General features: G+C 32.1%; 1 non-coding gene across 1 annotated transcript; it reads left to right on the top strand.

Annotated features, from left to right (window-relative positions):
* LOC140857608 (small nucleolar RNA R71) lies at window positions 1-106 on the top strand. Its single transcript, XR_012141101.1, has one exon. It is a non-coding gene; the product is annotated as a small nucleolar RNA R71 (small nucleolar RNA).
* The last annotated feature ends 16423 nt before the right edge of the window (window positions 107-16529 follow it).

Below are 16529 nucleotides of genomic sequence, written 5' to 3'. Positions count from 1 at the left end.
CAGCATGGTGGGGATATTTTCTAATAAGGTCCTTTAATCTCTCTCATGTTTCATGAAACATTTCTCCATCTAATTGGGAAAAACTAGTTATGGCTTTCCTTATTTGATTAGTTTTTCCTATGGAAAAATATTTCTTGAGAAACTCTCCTTGCAGCTGGTCCCAGGTTGATATAGTCATGGAATCTAAAGTATGTAGCCAGTATTTGGCTTTGTCCTTAAGTGAGAAAGGGAATAATTTTATCCTAAGAGCATCATCAGAGAAGTTGTGAATTTTGACAGTTGAGCATATCTCAAAAATTCTTCAAGATGTTTATAAGGGTCCTCGTTACTAAGTCCATAAAATGAAGGTAACATTTGGATTATACTGGACTTAATTTCATATTGAGTGGCCTCCACAGGGGGCACTTGAATACAAGGAGAGTAGGTATATGTGGAAGGAGTAAAGTACTCCTTCAATTGCTTGGGTGGATCATTCTCTTGATTTTGGTCCATATTTTTATGTCTGTTGGCTCTAAAGGTTCTTTCTATTTCTGGATCAAAAGGTTGGATTTTTGGTCGTAACGATCTACGGCCAAGCATACACCTTACAATTATACTGTAGAGCAAACATAAAAAAATTTTCTTTTTATAATATATATTTTTATAATAAAGTGAGAAAAGAATGAAGAAAATCTAAAGAGAAGAACCTAAGAATCTTAAATCTATGAAAAGGAGAAATTAGTTAATGTTTAGATGTTAATTGTAATCAACTTAAACAAGCATAGACTCTCTATCCCAAGGTTAACTTAGATCTAGACAGCTCCTAACTTCCAAGACCGCCTTTGAGCACTCCAAGCTCAAGACTGACTAACTGACTCGGCCAGATAAGCATAAGATATGGGAGGTTCCCTGCTCATTGCTTTTCTTAGACACCAACTGCGTTGGCCAGGTCAGTCAATGGAACCAATTGAAAACCACTTTCTTTAACCACTTGCCTTAGACACCGAGCAATTAACCAATCCACACTCGGTTCAACTCTAGAGCTTTCTTATCCTATTGAGCTCGAAATTCCTAGGGCTGACGTCTAGTTGATTTTAGATTAAGGTCTAGGTTATGCAAATGCAAGGGAGTGATTTGTGGGCCAAGGAAGGGTGATCAAATCCCCACCTTATCTTAGTTAATGGGTTGCGCCCTTAAAGTTAATTATGGAGATGAGATGCAAAGAAATAAGATGTCCAATCAAGTTAGAAATTTTTATATTTGGGGTTACGCTATTTTAGTTAAGTGTTATGAAATGTCAGTGGCTTTTTTTTTTTTTTCAACCGTGCCAAGGTCCCCGGCAACGGCGCCAAAATTTGATGCGTAGTCATTGATAGCACCAAAAATAATTCTACTCACTACGTAGGTAGGATGAGTCAAGATCGTATCCTCAGGGATCTTGGGCTAAGTTGAGATTGCAAAATAAAAGAAAGAAGCATTGTTTTTGATTTAAAAAATAAATTATCTTAAAATTGATATAATTAAAAAATAAAGAGCTCGGGAGTTTTGAATTACTTTGCACTAGCAGAGTTGTATCTCTTTTTTTTTAATTAAATAGATATGATTAATCTTAGAAAAAATACCTGTCTTTTCTCGACACGCTCCGTACCCATAGATCACGGTGCGTCTCTGGAAAGTACTAGGTAAACAACTCTTCTTTTCTCGACACGTCCCGTACCCGTAGATCACAGTGCGTCTCCGAAAAGTAAAAGTTGTTCCTAATATTAATCTAACAGAAAAGCATAAATAAAAGCATATGAAGGAGAGCAAATAAAGAACTCATGACGATTTAAATAAAAAGTATAATCTTTATTGCATATAAAGAAATACAAGAAAGTTTAGAACAATAAATCATCTCTGTGTCGTTACAAAATTTCTTCTCCACTCCCGAGACTGCTAGCCTAGCTGCTCATGAAGTAGTCCCTTTCTATTCCTCTATGCAAGGTTCTAGAAGAATTTCTGGGCTCCCCCTCCAATGGGAGTACAAAAATCATTTTATAGGTGTTAGGAAGGAGGAGTTTTACATAATTTTCTGATGTAGGACTAAAAAAATACTAAAGACTAAAAGATGGATGGATGAGATGTAAAGATCACAAATAAATAAAGAAAATATAAATCTTTCCTCTCAAAATATTTCTAAATATTAATTTTTTTCCTTTAATAAACATCTGTTCGTCCGCCATCAAAAACTCCCTGCGAACCCACCTGCCGCGCGCCCGCTCGCCGTGCGCCTGCACCCGCGCACTCGCGCTCGCATCCGTGCCTGCACGCCCACGCCGCGTCCGCCCCGCATCAGCCCCGCATCTATGCTCACCCGCGCGCCCATGCGCTCACGCGTGCGCCCAGGAACAGCGTGAACACTACCTTTTTTATTCCAATTCCAAAAAGAAGCTTTTGTTTCTTCATAATGACATCTATATCCTTTTTGGATTTCTTGCATAGTATCTTCATTTTCTATAATACCGTATGCATCTTTCTTTTATTTTAATTTTATTTTAAGTCTAATTTTCTTCAAACTTGAGTCTTTTTGATCTATGAATCGGACTCTTTGTATCGGCGAGTACCTTTCCTGTAAAACATAAAAAGAAGCATCAAATTCTTAATAAATAAAATAAATTAAATATAATTTTTTACTTTAAATGACTTAAATTAAGTATTTATCAATCATCAACAAAATATCAAACAAAAAAATTGATTTTGACATAGTTCGAACCGGATCTAATCCATATCACAAAAATAACATGAAATTTGATTGAATCTATCAAGAGTAGCTCTGATACAACTATTTAGGTTTTGATGATGCAGTGAAATCTATATTTTAAAATTTTTTGACATACATACAATAATGAAAACTAAGTTTAACAATTAAACTCATCCACTGGAACTCAAAAACCCTAAGAACCTCTTGACGATTACAATAAAAAAAATAAAAATATGCTTATTAGGAGAAGACCTGAAGTCATATACCACCATGAAGGCCACAAACCAATAATTTTGAGATCTCCATAAGACTCCAAAATAGAAGCCCTCCAACGATAATCCACATAGGATTGATCAGGGCCCTTCCCAACTTGTCATGGTGTTGCAGCCTTCTTCGCAAGTATGCTGTCGATTGTCCTTCGCAAGAACACGATGCACCATTGCTTGTATGCCTTCATGACCTCCACTAGGACCTCCCTAGGAACCCTTTCTCAGTGTATCAAACCACACTCTAATCAAATTTTATGTTCAACATATGAACAATCTGATTTTTAGGACAAGTATCTCATACTTTCCTTTTTTCTTCCTCTCTTCTTTCTATTTTTCTCTCCCTTTTGCTTTCTATTTTTACTTCAGATTTTTACCACCTCTTTCTCATCTAATCCCACATCCAAAATAAATTTTGGATAAATTTTATGCTCTATGGGGTACCCCTTAAATAAAGGATAAAGGGGCGCCACACAAGACATCAAGGGGTGCCAACTCTTGGTGTCCCAACTCCCTTACACGCTCCATATTAATTTTTGCATGTAATCCCATTGGTTAAGGCATGGAATAGGAAAATTTTAACAAGTAGAAGGACTGCTCCTCTGTGTAGAAAAATTTGGACACCAAATAATGGCATGTGGAAATGGAGAACATGGAAATACCAAGAGTCCATGACAAGGTGGACTCTTCCATATCCAACGCATAAATAAATGACTTTCATTTATTTATGGTATTCAAACTCCTTGCTAGAGAAGGACTCTTCCTTCTCTTCTGTACCCATAATCTCAAGAGACATCTAATGTCACAAGGATTTAAGAAATGCATGGAGAATATGAAAGGAAATAAGAGTCCAATGTAAAATGGACTCTCCATTTTCAATGCCAAAATCAAGGGACGTCCTACATTTATTTTTTGCATGGAGTTTTTTCCAAGAGAAGGTCTCCATCTCCTCTTCCACACCCACATTATCCCAAGGCATCATCACATGGTGTACAAAATTAAGGGACATGTGGATCATGTAAGAAAATTAAGATAAGAAGGACTCTTCTCCTTAACTTCCCAAAATAAATGTGACTCCGATAATTCTTTGGCGTGTGGTTTTTGATGTGGAGGAGGTTGGTTCCACATGGAATACTTCTATAAAACTAGATAAAATCAATTAATTAATTAAATGATTCAAACCTAATCATTTTAGGTCAAGGCAACAAGACTAGGTTAGCACAAACACCTTTGCACTGAACCCAATTGGGAACTTGGGTTAATTCATGTGCTAGCAAGTTAATTAACCCATTAAATTTATAATAAATTTAAATTTATTAGATTAAATCAAATTTCTATTGTGTGTGACCCATTGGGTTCCAAATCTAGCTAGCAGTGGATCCAAAATCTCGGTGAAATCCTAATCCGATTGGATTATGTTAGCTCAAGAGTCCCAATTAACTAGGACTCTTTAATTGATTTTAAAATTAAACTCTTTTAATTCTATTCAGTCTATAAGTCAAGCTTGATATCTAGCAATGTATCATAACTATCCGAAAGATTTGCAATTTGATAGAAATATTAAACTTACCCTTCTGTGGTGAGGTACCGTGCAATTCAATCCTTCGATCACATAACATCCCAGAAAGATCATGAATATGAAAATATGTCAAACCCAAATATCTAACTATATATATCTCGATCTGATGATGATGATGACTCGATTGATGAACCAGTAGAAACTATTTTTACTGTTTATCCCTGCTCTAGTCAGAGACTCTCAGAGTTACCATCCTATGAGATCACATAGGATGTTCTCTCATTCTACGAGGAGTGATCTATTCCTTGTTGATCACTCACAACCTCCATGTATACTTTGTTATACCCAGAATATCCCACATACATCTCAAAGCAGTGTGCTAGAGAATAAACCAAAGTAAGGATCCATGCACATAAGGTACCATGGTGATCTCAGGTCAAAAGATCACATGCACCGCTCCCACTGAAGAACCATCTGCTGACATACTGTAAGGCTCCATCAGATATTCTTTTGTAGGTCAGTTCAGTGAACTCATTCTCTAATGAGCACCTATATCCTTGTATTAGTGTCATCACACAAGTGGTTGTTAGATCAACCATCCTCTCCATCGAGCATACATAGGATGTACTAGTCTTACCAGAGTCATTGATCTCTGACTCAATGATCCAATGATTGAAAATATTTTAGATTGGAGCTATTAAGATTTTAGATTTCATTGACATGATCTCATCATGGTCCTAAAATCATTATCCTAATTTATGAGGTTTATCATAATCATATAAAAATAATACAGCAATGATAAAAGATAATACCTCATATAAATAAAATAACTAATATCATGCAAATGAGCAGGAAGATAATAAAGAAATATCCCATCACATCCCATGTGATTGGCTTGTGGGCATAATTCTTTCACCAGCCTCTACAAATCATCCACATGAAGAACGAATGCTGATTAGGCTCTTCGAAAGTGCGAGCTCACAAGGATCTTTGAAGATTGATCTTCTTCTTCTTCTTTTGATCTCTTAGACGTTCCAAAGAGGAAGAAAAATTATTGGAGCAAGGGAAGAGAGGAAAGAGCTATGGAGAAGAAATAAATTTTAACTGGATCTCATATGAGGTGTTCAACTATTGGATCCCCTTTTTATAGATGGGTGTTAGGGTTTAGGGTTAAGAGGAGGTGCCAAAATTCTCCATGCCAACCACCATATGGGGCGACCCAATTTTTATTAAATTTTATGATGGTGTGAGAAAGAAATCAGATCTTTCTCATGCCAACCAAAACTCCAACACACAAAGGAAAAAATATTTTTGGTGCCACCCATCTTTCTAAACAAAAAGATATCTTTTTTTCTTATCTCCTGATCTTTGATTTGGATCAAATTCAAATCAGAAAAGAGATAAGATCCATGACTCATCAACAGTGCCGTCCACCTCTCTCTGTGCCCAAAAAATTCATGCAAAACATATTTTTGCATTGAAGAGTGGTGTGGGACCTAGGGCTTGCACAAGGGAGAGAGTTTTAGTTGGCTAGAACTCTTCATTTTCAATTTAATTCTAAATCAAATCAGATTTGGTTTGAACCCAATGAGTGGAAGGAACCTAATCTAATTAGGAACACAATCACCTTAATAAATTTCTAACCCAATTAGAAATTGACTGAATCCAAGCCCTGATCAAATCAAGAACAAGTTTTCCTTACAATTAAATTTGATCAAATCAAACTCAATCTAAGTCAAACTGAATCCAATTCAATTAGACTTGATTCGAATCTCTATGCTCAATCAAATTGAGTTAATTAGTAATTTAATTGTTAATAAATCTTCTATTAACAGCAGACTCCTAGTCCAATGGGACTCTCCTCCAGAGTCCCAATCAGTGAGACTCTCCTCTAGAGTTCCAATCCAATGGGACTCTTCAGCCATCCGATCAGACCGAATCTTCTTACGAGTGTGATCCCATAGGTTCGAACTTAAGCTGATAGCATAAGAATAAATTTTTATACTAATCGATGTAACCATCTAGTAATAGGACCCGACGTCCGAATAGGCCGAAAGATTGCAAAATAACATTCTAGAACCTACTGGCATATGGTTACCGTATAATTCATCTCTTTGATCCTAATACTCAAGGTGACCTGCGGTTTAACTGTCAATCCTAAAATAGTCAACCACATTGTATTTCAACCTTTCAAATCTATCACATGGATTATTCTGATCAAGATTTTACTAAATTGAAATACACTGATGTATTAACTCCTACTTATTCAGAAGGATCAATCTCATCTTAACTCATGCACCAACTTGATAAGTACTTGACTGTATCCAAAAATTTTTCATCACTGAATTAGAAATTCAGATAGTCTGATATCAAAATACAGTGAGTTGCTTATAAGTCATCAGGTAGAAGGGATATTTATATCCATACCCTTCACGAGCTACTCTTGACAGTAGAGTGCTCAACAATTGATAACGTTCGATGCGAATGTACTCCTACATTCTACCTGCATGCCATACCAGTATCTCCACACTCTTTGATTAAGAGGACAACCAACCCTATGGCACACAACGATCTATACTTGATATTGCTATTGTCCTATTAACAGCTAATCATTTGATCGCGAATATGTTTTAAGGACTAAATAAAAATCCTCTTTTGTCGATTAAATATAGTCCTAAAAACTTTATCATAATACAGAAGTTCAAAAAAAAAGATAAAATATGACAAAAAATTCAAATAATTTTTATTAATAAAAATTCATATATAATTTATAAATTATGAGCACAATCGTCAATAGACTGACGATTGACTTTGGGATACAATTCTCAACATTATCTTTTATATTATTTAGTATAAAACATCTATAACCAAAAATATAAAAATAGTTTATATTTGATTTTCTTTATTTCCAAAGTTTATATGGTATTTTCTTTAAAATAGATCGAATTAAAGTATGATTTAAGATATAATATGCTATGTTAATGGTTTCCATCTAAAAATATCCAGGTAAATTATTTCTTTCACATAACATGGTGCATGTCATTTCTTCTAATGTGTAATTTTTTCTTTCTACCATCTTATTTTGTTGAGATCTTCTAGATACAAAAAAATTATGATCAATTTTTTTATCATTATAAAAATTTTTAAAATATTAATTTTTAAATTCAATGCCATGATCACTACGAATGCATACAATGCATGTGTTCTTTTCATTTGAAATTTTTTGATAAAATTTGGTAAAAGCTGAAAATGTTTCATCTTTTTGTACTAAAAACATAACCCAAGTAAAATATGAGAAATTATCTACAATTACAAGATCATATTTTTTACCTGTTAAACTTGTAGTTTTAGTTGGACTAAATAAATCTATATGAAGTAATTCTAAAGGTTTAGTGGTTGAAACAATTCTTTTTGATTTAAAAGAGTTCTTGGTTGTTTTCCAAGTTGACAACCATCACAAATTTGATTTTTTTCAAATTTTAATTTTGATAAACCTTTAATAAGATCTCTCTTAATAGGCTTTGAAAGTAAATCCATACTAGCATGATCTAATCTATGATGCCACAACCAACTAGTCTCACTAATCTTGACATCCATTGCAATAAGACATTAGCCATTTTTCATATGAAGATCATCTAGATTAATTATATACACATTGGCATGTCTATGTCCAATAAAAATGATGCCATTGTCATTGGGACTAGATACAATGCATAATAATGATTCAAAAGTTATCTTATATCCCTTATCACAAAATTGACTAATACTAAGCAAGTTATGTTTTAATACATCTACCAATAATACATTTTGAATGGTTGTAGAGGGTGATATTTGAATGTTATCAATACCAATGGTGTGACCCTTTCTATTGTCTCCAAAGGTATCAATTCCTCCATCCTTTGATTCAAAAGTGACAAAGTGTGATTTGTGATCATATGCCTTGAGTAGCCACTATCAAGTTACTAAAGCTTTTTACTTCCTTTGGCTGTAAGACATACCTACAAGAAGAAATCAAGAAGAAGCTTTAAGTACCCAAGTCATCTTGGGTCCTTAAGATTAGTTCTCATGGTTCTTTTTGAAACCCACACTTTTTTATTCATGTTTCCATTGAATTTTTTGAAAGTACATGTACATGATTTATGTCTGATCTGTCCACAACAAAAACATATAATGCTTGAAGACGTATTTGATGAGGCTTCTATAAAGAAATTTTGAACAATTTTTGCTCTTTTTGATGTTTGAATCCTAGATCGGCTTTGTTAAAAACTGCTCTTTGTTCATTAAAATCATTTGCAACTTTTCTGAACTAAAGATAAATTTTTCAATAAAAGATTTTATCTTTTTCAATTCATCTTTGATTTTCTTATTTTCATGCATTAGAACTTTGACTTCTTTTGAAATCTCTTCCTTTTTATGAATCAAATTAAGATTTTGCTTCTTTAATTCTTTATTTTTCAATCTTGCTTTGTTAAATTTAGTCAAAAAATCTGAAAATACCTCTTGTAATTTATCGAATGTAAAATCTAAGAAGATTTCAGCATTTACCTCCTCTTGACGAGCCATCAAGCAATGGTTGGCCACTTCTTGTGCTTCTTCCTTAGAGATTGAATCCTCGCTATCGCTTCATATTGCCATCATTACCTTCTTTTTGACCTTCTTATTTGATTTCTTGAGAAGGGGGTAGTCCATTTTGAAGTGACCGAACTTCTTACATTCAAAGCATATGGGGAGTTTCTTGTCTTTCTCCTTCTTCCTATCTTTGCTTGGTTCTCCTTTAAATGGCCTTCCTTTAAAATTTTGCTTCTTTCTTTTCATGAATCTCTTAAACTTCTATGCTATTAATGCCAAATCATCTTCTTCACCTTCATCGATTGACTCATCACTTTCATTATCTTCCAATGTGATTGATTTGAGGATGATAGTCTTTTTCTTTTTACTTTTCTCTCCAATATTTTGCTTCATGGTTAACTCATGAGTCATTAGAAATCCAAAAAGTTCTTCTAATGGTAGTTTATTGAGGTCCTTGGCTTCTTGTATAGTGGTAACTTTTATCTCTCAAGCCTTTGAAAAATACTTAAGAATTTTACGAACAAGCTCACTGTTCATATAAGACTTCTCTAAACTTTTAAATCATTTATAATATCAGTGAATCTAGTAAATATTTTGAAAATAGATTTATTTTGCTTCATTTTAAATAATTCATATTTATGCACATGCATATTTATTTTAGACTCCTTAACTTGATTGGTACCCTTACGAGTAACCTCCAACCTATCCCAAATTTTCTTAGCTGATGTACACGTAAAAATTCTATTAAATTTATGAGGATCTAATGCATAATATAAAATGTTCATAGCTTTAACATTAATTCAATCAATTTCATATCAAACTCATCCCAATACTCTTCGGGTTTGGGAACATCATTACCATCTACTTTAATTATGGGTATGTGTGGATCTTTAATTATAACTCTCCAAAATTGATAATTAAGTGCTTGAATGTAAATTCATATGTGTGCTTTCCAATAAGTGTAATTTGTTCCATTGAATAAAGGTGGACAGTTGGTTGATTGCTCTTTAGCAAGAGATGCACTCATTTAGATTGCCATTTGATCCTAACTCTTGATCGTTAGACCAAATATAAGTGAGTACCAAGCTCTGATACCACTTGTTGTCCAACAAGACAACCCAAGAGAGGGGGTTAAATTGGATTTTCAAAAATTTAAATAAGATATGTGCTATTTTTACAAAATAGTGAAGTGATAATGAGTGCTGAAAGTTATATGATTAAGCAAACTAAAATACAAAGAGATGATGAGCAAAAAAGCAAGCAAACACAAACAAACATTATAATTTTAATAATGGCTCGATGCCTTCAGTACCTACATCCACTCTATAAGATCCACTTAAAAATTTTACTATAATCTATCCAAGATTATAGTTGGATTATTTTTTCAGACTCACTATCTAAGATTTAATTGGTTTTATACTGGATCATCAATCACAACCTACACAAAGCCACCCCATACCTTACAATCCAATTTTCAAGCTTGGATGAGCCTATCCTTTGGCTTCAAAATCCAATTGAAGCTAGTTACAATGAAAGATGAAAGAAAAGAATAATAGAACACTAAAGCTCCTTTAATAAACAAATATTTGTCATTAAAGCTTGGTTCTTCTTTTGTTGTGGAAGTTTTTAGAGGGAGGAATTTGTCTTCTAGCTGAAGATCTCTTGAGTTATTTGTTTTAAGTGGTTAGAAAATAAATGCTCTCTTTTTAATACTTTTAGACTTTTGCTCTTGATTTTTGCTTCCTTACTTTGATTCTCTTGTCTTGTCACTTCAAACAGTTGTTGGAGACTATAAACCATCATTTCAAACCTCAAAAAATCATTTCTAATTATTGAAATCTGAAAAATAGCCATTAAAAGTATTTCTGAATCGTTCTGAATTTTTTGCAAAACTAACCATTGGAACTCGAGTCAACTCAGATTAAACTTGAGTCGACTCAAATGGTCTTCTAGCCTGTCTTCCGAAAAACATCTCTCTCTATCTTTTTCGATAACTTCGACTCGAATTCTTCGAGTCGACTCAAGGTGCTGCTCGATCGGATATATTTTTTTATTCTAAAAATTTACTTTTCTACTATTTTGCATTTGAGTCGACTCAGATAAAACTTGAGTCGACTCGAGGGTATGCCTGCTAAAATTTTTTCATGTCAGTACTGTTTTTCCTCACTATTTTAGCTTGAGTCAACTTGGATCAATCTTGAGTCGACTCGAGGTGCCCTCCACTAAACTTTTTATAGACTTTTTCATTTGAAATATTCTTTGATTTCAATATTTGGATACCCTTTTTCAATTTTATTTTAGATGTGTGTCACACTCAAAAGCTTTCAGATTCTTTTTATTTATTTTTGATTGTACTTTTGAAAATCATTCTCTTGATACCCTACAACTTTTCTGAAACATAATCTTAAAGAAATCATTAGTTCAAATATATATACTCAAATATTTTGTTATTCATCAAAATCAATCCTTGGAGTTAACACATAGGCCACAGTCTAGAAAACCTTAGGGTTGTGAAGGACAATCTCGATCTTCCTCTATCTCCCATTTTCGTACCTTCGCATTGTCACAAAAAATATGGAATATTCTTTCAAGAATATTTTGCTACTTCGTGGCATTGGCTTTATACTTGGTGCTGCACTTTATGGAGTTTAGGTAGAGAAATTTTTTTATGCCATGTCAACTGCCATCAGATGCTAGTGGAGATTTTCTGAGTTGATTTTAGTGAAAAGGAACCTAACCTCCTTGTCATCATCACTAACATTATCAAAAATCATTTGCCCCATCGTCATGACTGAATACACATCCCGACTGTCATGAAGGGGGATAGGAGGCACTTGTGGTAGACATTTGGGTGTTCACTCTAATTCTGAAATAGGAACTCTTGCCCAACATCAATAACATGTCCATGAAAAAATAAGCAATTAATGTAGCAAAATATTATGTCATACAAGAACAAATGGAAGAAATAATAATATATTTTAAGTCATACACAAATAGCAAGAAGGCATATTACTATTATGGATGTCATATAATAGTAATTTTGAGACATACCATTCAGGATATCATACAATAGTAATGGGAAGAAATAAAATAAAAATAGGATGTCATAAAATAGTAATATGAGGAGTGAAATCCTTACATCATCGACAATCATATCGCCAAAAGTCATTAAACTATAGGGGATATCATATAACAATACAGGATGTCATAGAACCCTAACTGCAAGTCATTAAACTATATATGATGGCATAGAGCAATATAGGATGTCATAAAATGCTAAGTGGAAACTGTTAAACTATATATCATGATATATAGCAATGCATGATGTCATGAAATGGTAATGGAGGTCATTAAAATATAGAGGATGTTAGATATCAATACAAAATGATATAAAACACTAAATGAACTTTGTTAAACTCTAAAGGATGTCATATAAAAGTCCAATATGTCATAAAACACTTACAAATTAACTTTTTCTTTCAGAAAAATATTGATGATTACATGTTGACCCTATGATTGATTTTGATGATTCTAAAATTTTGAGTGATTATATTACTAATCATGTGTTCATGAGTAAATATAAAATTTTTCAAGTGCTGAAAATAAAAAAATTATCCATAGAAGAAATTCCCTTAAAAAAAGCTAAGTCAAAGAGAAGAATAATTTTAATGCTCAAATAAATCTCAAACAAAAAGCTTTTGGAAGCTTTCATAATGAGAAATACCATAAAAATCAAGATGGAAGAAGTCCTCAAAAATTGAAGTCAAAAAGCCACCCATGCAAAAAAATATTCAGCATTTTTCAGTTGACTATTATCCAAGTCGACTCAAATTTCATCCAAATCAACTTAATATAAAAAACAAAACAAAAGTTTTAGCCAGTATGTACTTAAGTTGACTCGAGTGTTAGCCAAGTCAACTCAAAGAAAAAGGATAGAAAATTCAAGTAGACTCGTAGAAATTCGAGTGGACTTGCAGAAATTCAAGCGGCAACTCGAGTTGACTCAAATTATCTGAGCGAAAATTACAAAAAAAGATAGAGAAGAGTATTTTTGAGAAGACAGACTCAAACATCATTCGAGTTAGAACTCGAGCCCAATCCAAGTCGACTCGAGTTCCAATAGTTAGTTCCTAGAATTTTCAGAAGTGTGCAAAATTATTTTTAACAGTTAGTTTTTCACTCCAACGACTAGACCAAGCTTTCCAATGATCAAAACTCATTCTTCAATCAATATCAAGCCTATTAAAAGCTAGATAACCAATTTGAAAAGAAAGATTAAGAGGGTTTGAAGAGAAAAATATTCAAATTAGTAAGGTTCATTGAACATCCTTGAAAAAAAAAGAGAGAGGAAAGTTGAGTACTAATCTTTGAGAGCTTTTAAGAATAATCTTTACCAACATCTTCTACATCCTCTCAAGCATCATTTCAAGAGAAGTCAAGCCTCAAAGAGCAATCCTTCAGCTTCTACTTCGAGCTTCAAAAAGTTTATTTCTATTTTTATTTTTATACTAAAAATTTTTATCTTTGTAATTTATTTTCTTTACAAGTTTCTTTGAAAAAAAGAAACTTGGAGTGTAGGCTTGTCCAAGCCTAAAAATTGGATAAGTATAGATTTTGGTTGGTGAGCTTATAAAATCACTGGGTAGATTGTGAGCTTGAAAAACAATCGGTATAAGATTTTGGTTGGTGATTTCAAAAAATTAATTGGATTTGTTTGTGAACTCGGATAAAACAAATACACTGTAATCAAGAGGATTATAGTAAAATTTTCAGAGGGCTCTTGGAGAGTAAATGTAGGTATGGGGTTGCACCGAACTACTATAAAGTTTTGTGTGTTTGAGTTGTGCCCTTTCATACTTGCCTTACTTGCTTTTAATTCTTGCTTTACATTTTTACTTGCTTTTATTATTTCAATTCTGCTATAACATAATTACATACACCCTACTATCACTTAAGATAGCTTAAATTGAAGCACATCATTGTTTAGATTGTTGATTTAGTTAAAATTTTTAAAGAATCTAATTCACCCTCTCTTGGATTGCTATCTTTCTAGACAACAAGTGGTATCAGATCAGGTGCTCTAATATTCTTTGTTGATCTAGTGGTCTTAAGTTAAAGATCATGACAATCTAAATGAAATTCTTATTTAATGAAGGATATTCTATATATCATCCCCCACTATTTAATAGATCAAATTATACTTGAAAGCTAGGATGAAATTCTTAATACAAGCACATAATTATTATTTATGAAAAATTATTGTCAATGGCGCACATACACTCAATGCATTGATTTATGATGAAGAAATAATTTAGCTAAATACTAAGGTCATGAGTATGCTCTATTGTTATTAGATATAAATGTATTCAATCTAATCTCTTCTTGCATTTCAGTGAAATAAGTTTGGAAGAAATTAGAAACAACTTATAGAGAAAAAAATCAAAAAGAAGAATCCAGCTTCCAAGAACATAAGAAAGCTCTCCCCAATAAATGTCTCATGGCTCATAATGATGAAAAGAAGAAGAAGAAGAAACAAAAGAAAAAAAATCATTGATAAAGGGAGAGCAAGGCAAAGATGAAAAAAATGAGATAGAAGAAAAAGATATTGTAAATCCATGTCTCATGGCTCATAATAATGAGGTAAATATTGAAAACTTTTTTCACTTTATGTTTGAAAAATTATTTAAAATCTTTAATGATTTAATGAATAAATACAAAAAGATAAGGCTGAAAAATAAAGAGCTTAAAAAATCAAATCAATTTTTAGCTGAAGAGAAAAATAAAATTTTGATTGAAAAAAAATCAACTTTTGAATGAAAAGAACTCTTTGTCTATAGAAAAAAAATCTTTTGAAATCTAAAAAATTTTTTGTAGAAGAAAATGTTAAACTAAAAAAAGAGATTGAAATATTGAAGTCTATACTTGAAAAGTTTATATTTGATTCACAAAACCTTCAATTGATCTTAAACAATCAAAAAGCTGTTTTCAATAAATCTAGAATTGGTTTTAATCCTTCAATGAGAAAATAAAAATTTGTTAAAACTATGTTTAGTAAAGCTTCATTTGAAAATCATTTTATTACATGTTTCAAATATAATAAAGTAGGCTATAGAATTTCTAAATATAATATGAATAGAAATGGTCATAAGTTGATTAAATAAATTTGGATTATAAAAGAAACCATATATATTAACTTCAATGGACTCAAGATGGCTTGGGTACCAAAATTAGAAAATAAGTTTACAGGTTTGCCAAGCATCTAATAGAATGAAAGGAGTAAAATCTTAAAGAAAAGATGCTTAGTATTTGAAAGGATAAGTGATGATGTTTGATAAAAACTAAATCTTATGACATCATACCATCATCAGTTGCTAAAATTATCTTGCATAATTGATTGATTTAGATGCTCTATTTATATTTGTGCATGCATGATACTAGAATATATATAGATTTTAATGCTTAGTTGATTGATTTTGATGATTTTATTCTTTGTCTTGAATGTTTTGATGTATTGCTCATAACTAGTATATTCTTGTATTCTCTTCTATATATCATTTTAATTATTATAAGCATAAGTTTTTACTCTAAACTCAACATGCTCCCTTAACCCCTCATATCATGCTATCATTTTAAGAAATCTAAATTAAAATAAGCTCGATTGCATATGAAATTATTTGTGTGAAAATCTTATAAAGTAAACTTTGATATTCTCATAAGAAGTCTAATTATTGAAATATCTTGAAAATTGTATGATTTAAAAATTTCAAGATAAGACATTTATCCATAAAAAGATCGTGTATAAGATATTGTTGATTTGCATGATAAATCTATGCATCTTCTTAGTGTAATCTTTAGGACTTTGTCAATCCTCGAGTTGAATCTATCTCCAAGAGCCTTTATCTAGTTTCTTCTTGATTTGATCTTATTCAATTTAACTGATTATCATACCCCCAATTAATTGATTCTTAATCCCCCAAGTGATTCATTTATCTTATATGCTTTTTATGTTAATATCACTTTTGAAATCACTTTGTGGCAATGAATGAAATTTGATCCTTCATGAAAATTTAATATGTTTAATGCTTACACTTGTATATTTGATTGTGCTTATTTGCTTAGTTGAATATTTGCTTTATTTATAAACCTAAGAAGGAGAAAAATGTAAAGCTTATTCATTTAAAATTAACTAAGCATGCATAATTTGAAAGAGAAAGGGGGAGAATTAAGAGCAAATAAATTTTTTGGTATTTATTATTAAAAATAGAGGGAGAAATCAAAATTAACAGGAGAAATGGTTCTTGAACTTAATCTTATTTTGATTTAGAGTTCTGGTTGATTTTTGAACCTAAATCCTTGAACAATTTTATCATTCTTTTCCTAATTTGAGCATTCATGCATCTTTAATCATTTAATTTGATTTGCATGGTTTGACTGCATCATTATTTTTGATGATCAA

Source organism: Elaeis guineensis, chromosome 4, assembly GCF_000442705.2.
Source record: "Elaeis guineensis isolate ETL-2024a chromosome 4, EG11, whole genome shotgun sequence".
Classification (NCBI taxonomy): Eukaryota; Viridiplantae; Streptophyta; class Magnoliopsida; order Arecales; family Arecaceae; genus Elaeis; species Elaeis guineensis.
This window is presented reverse-complemented; position numbering and strand designations above follow the sequence as displayed.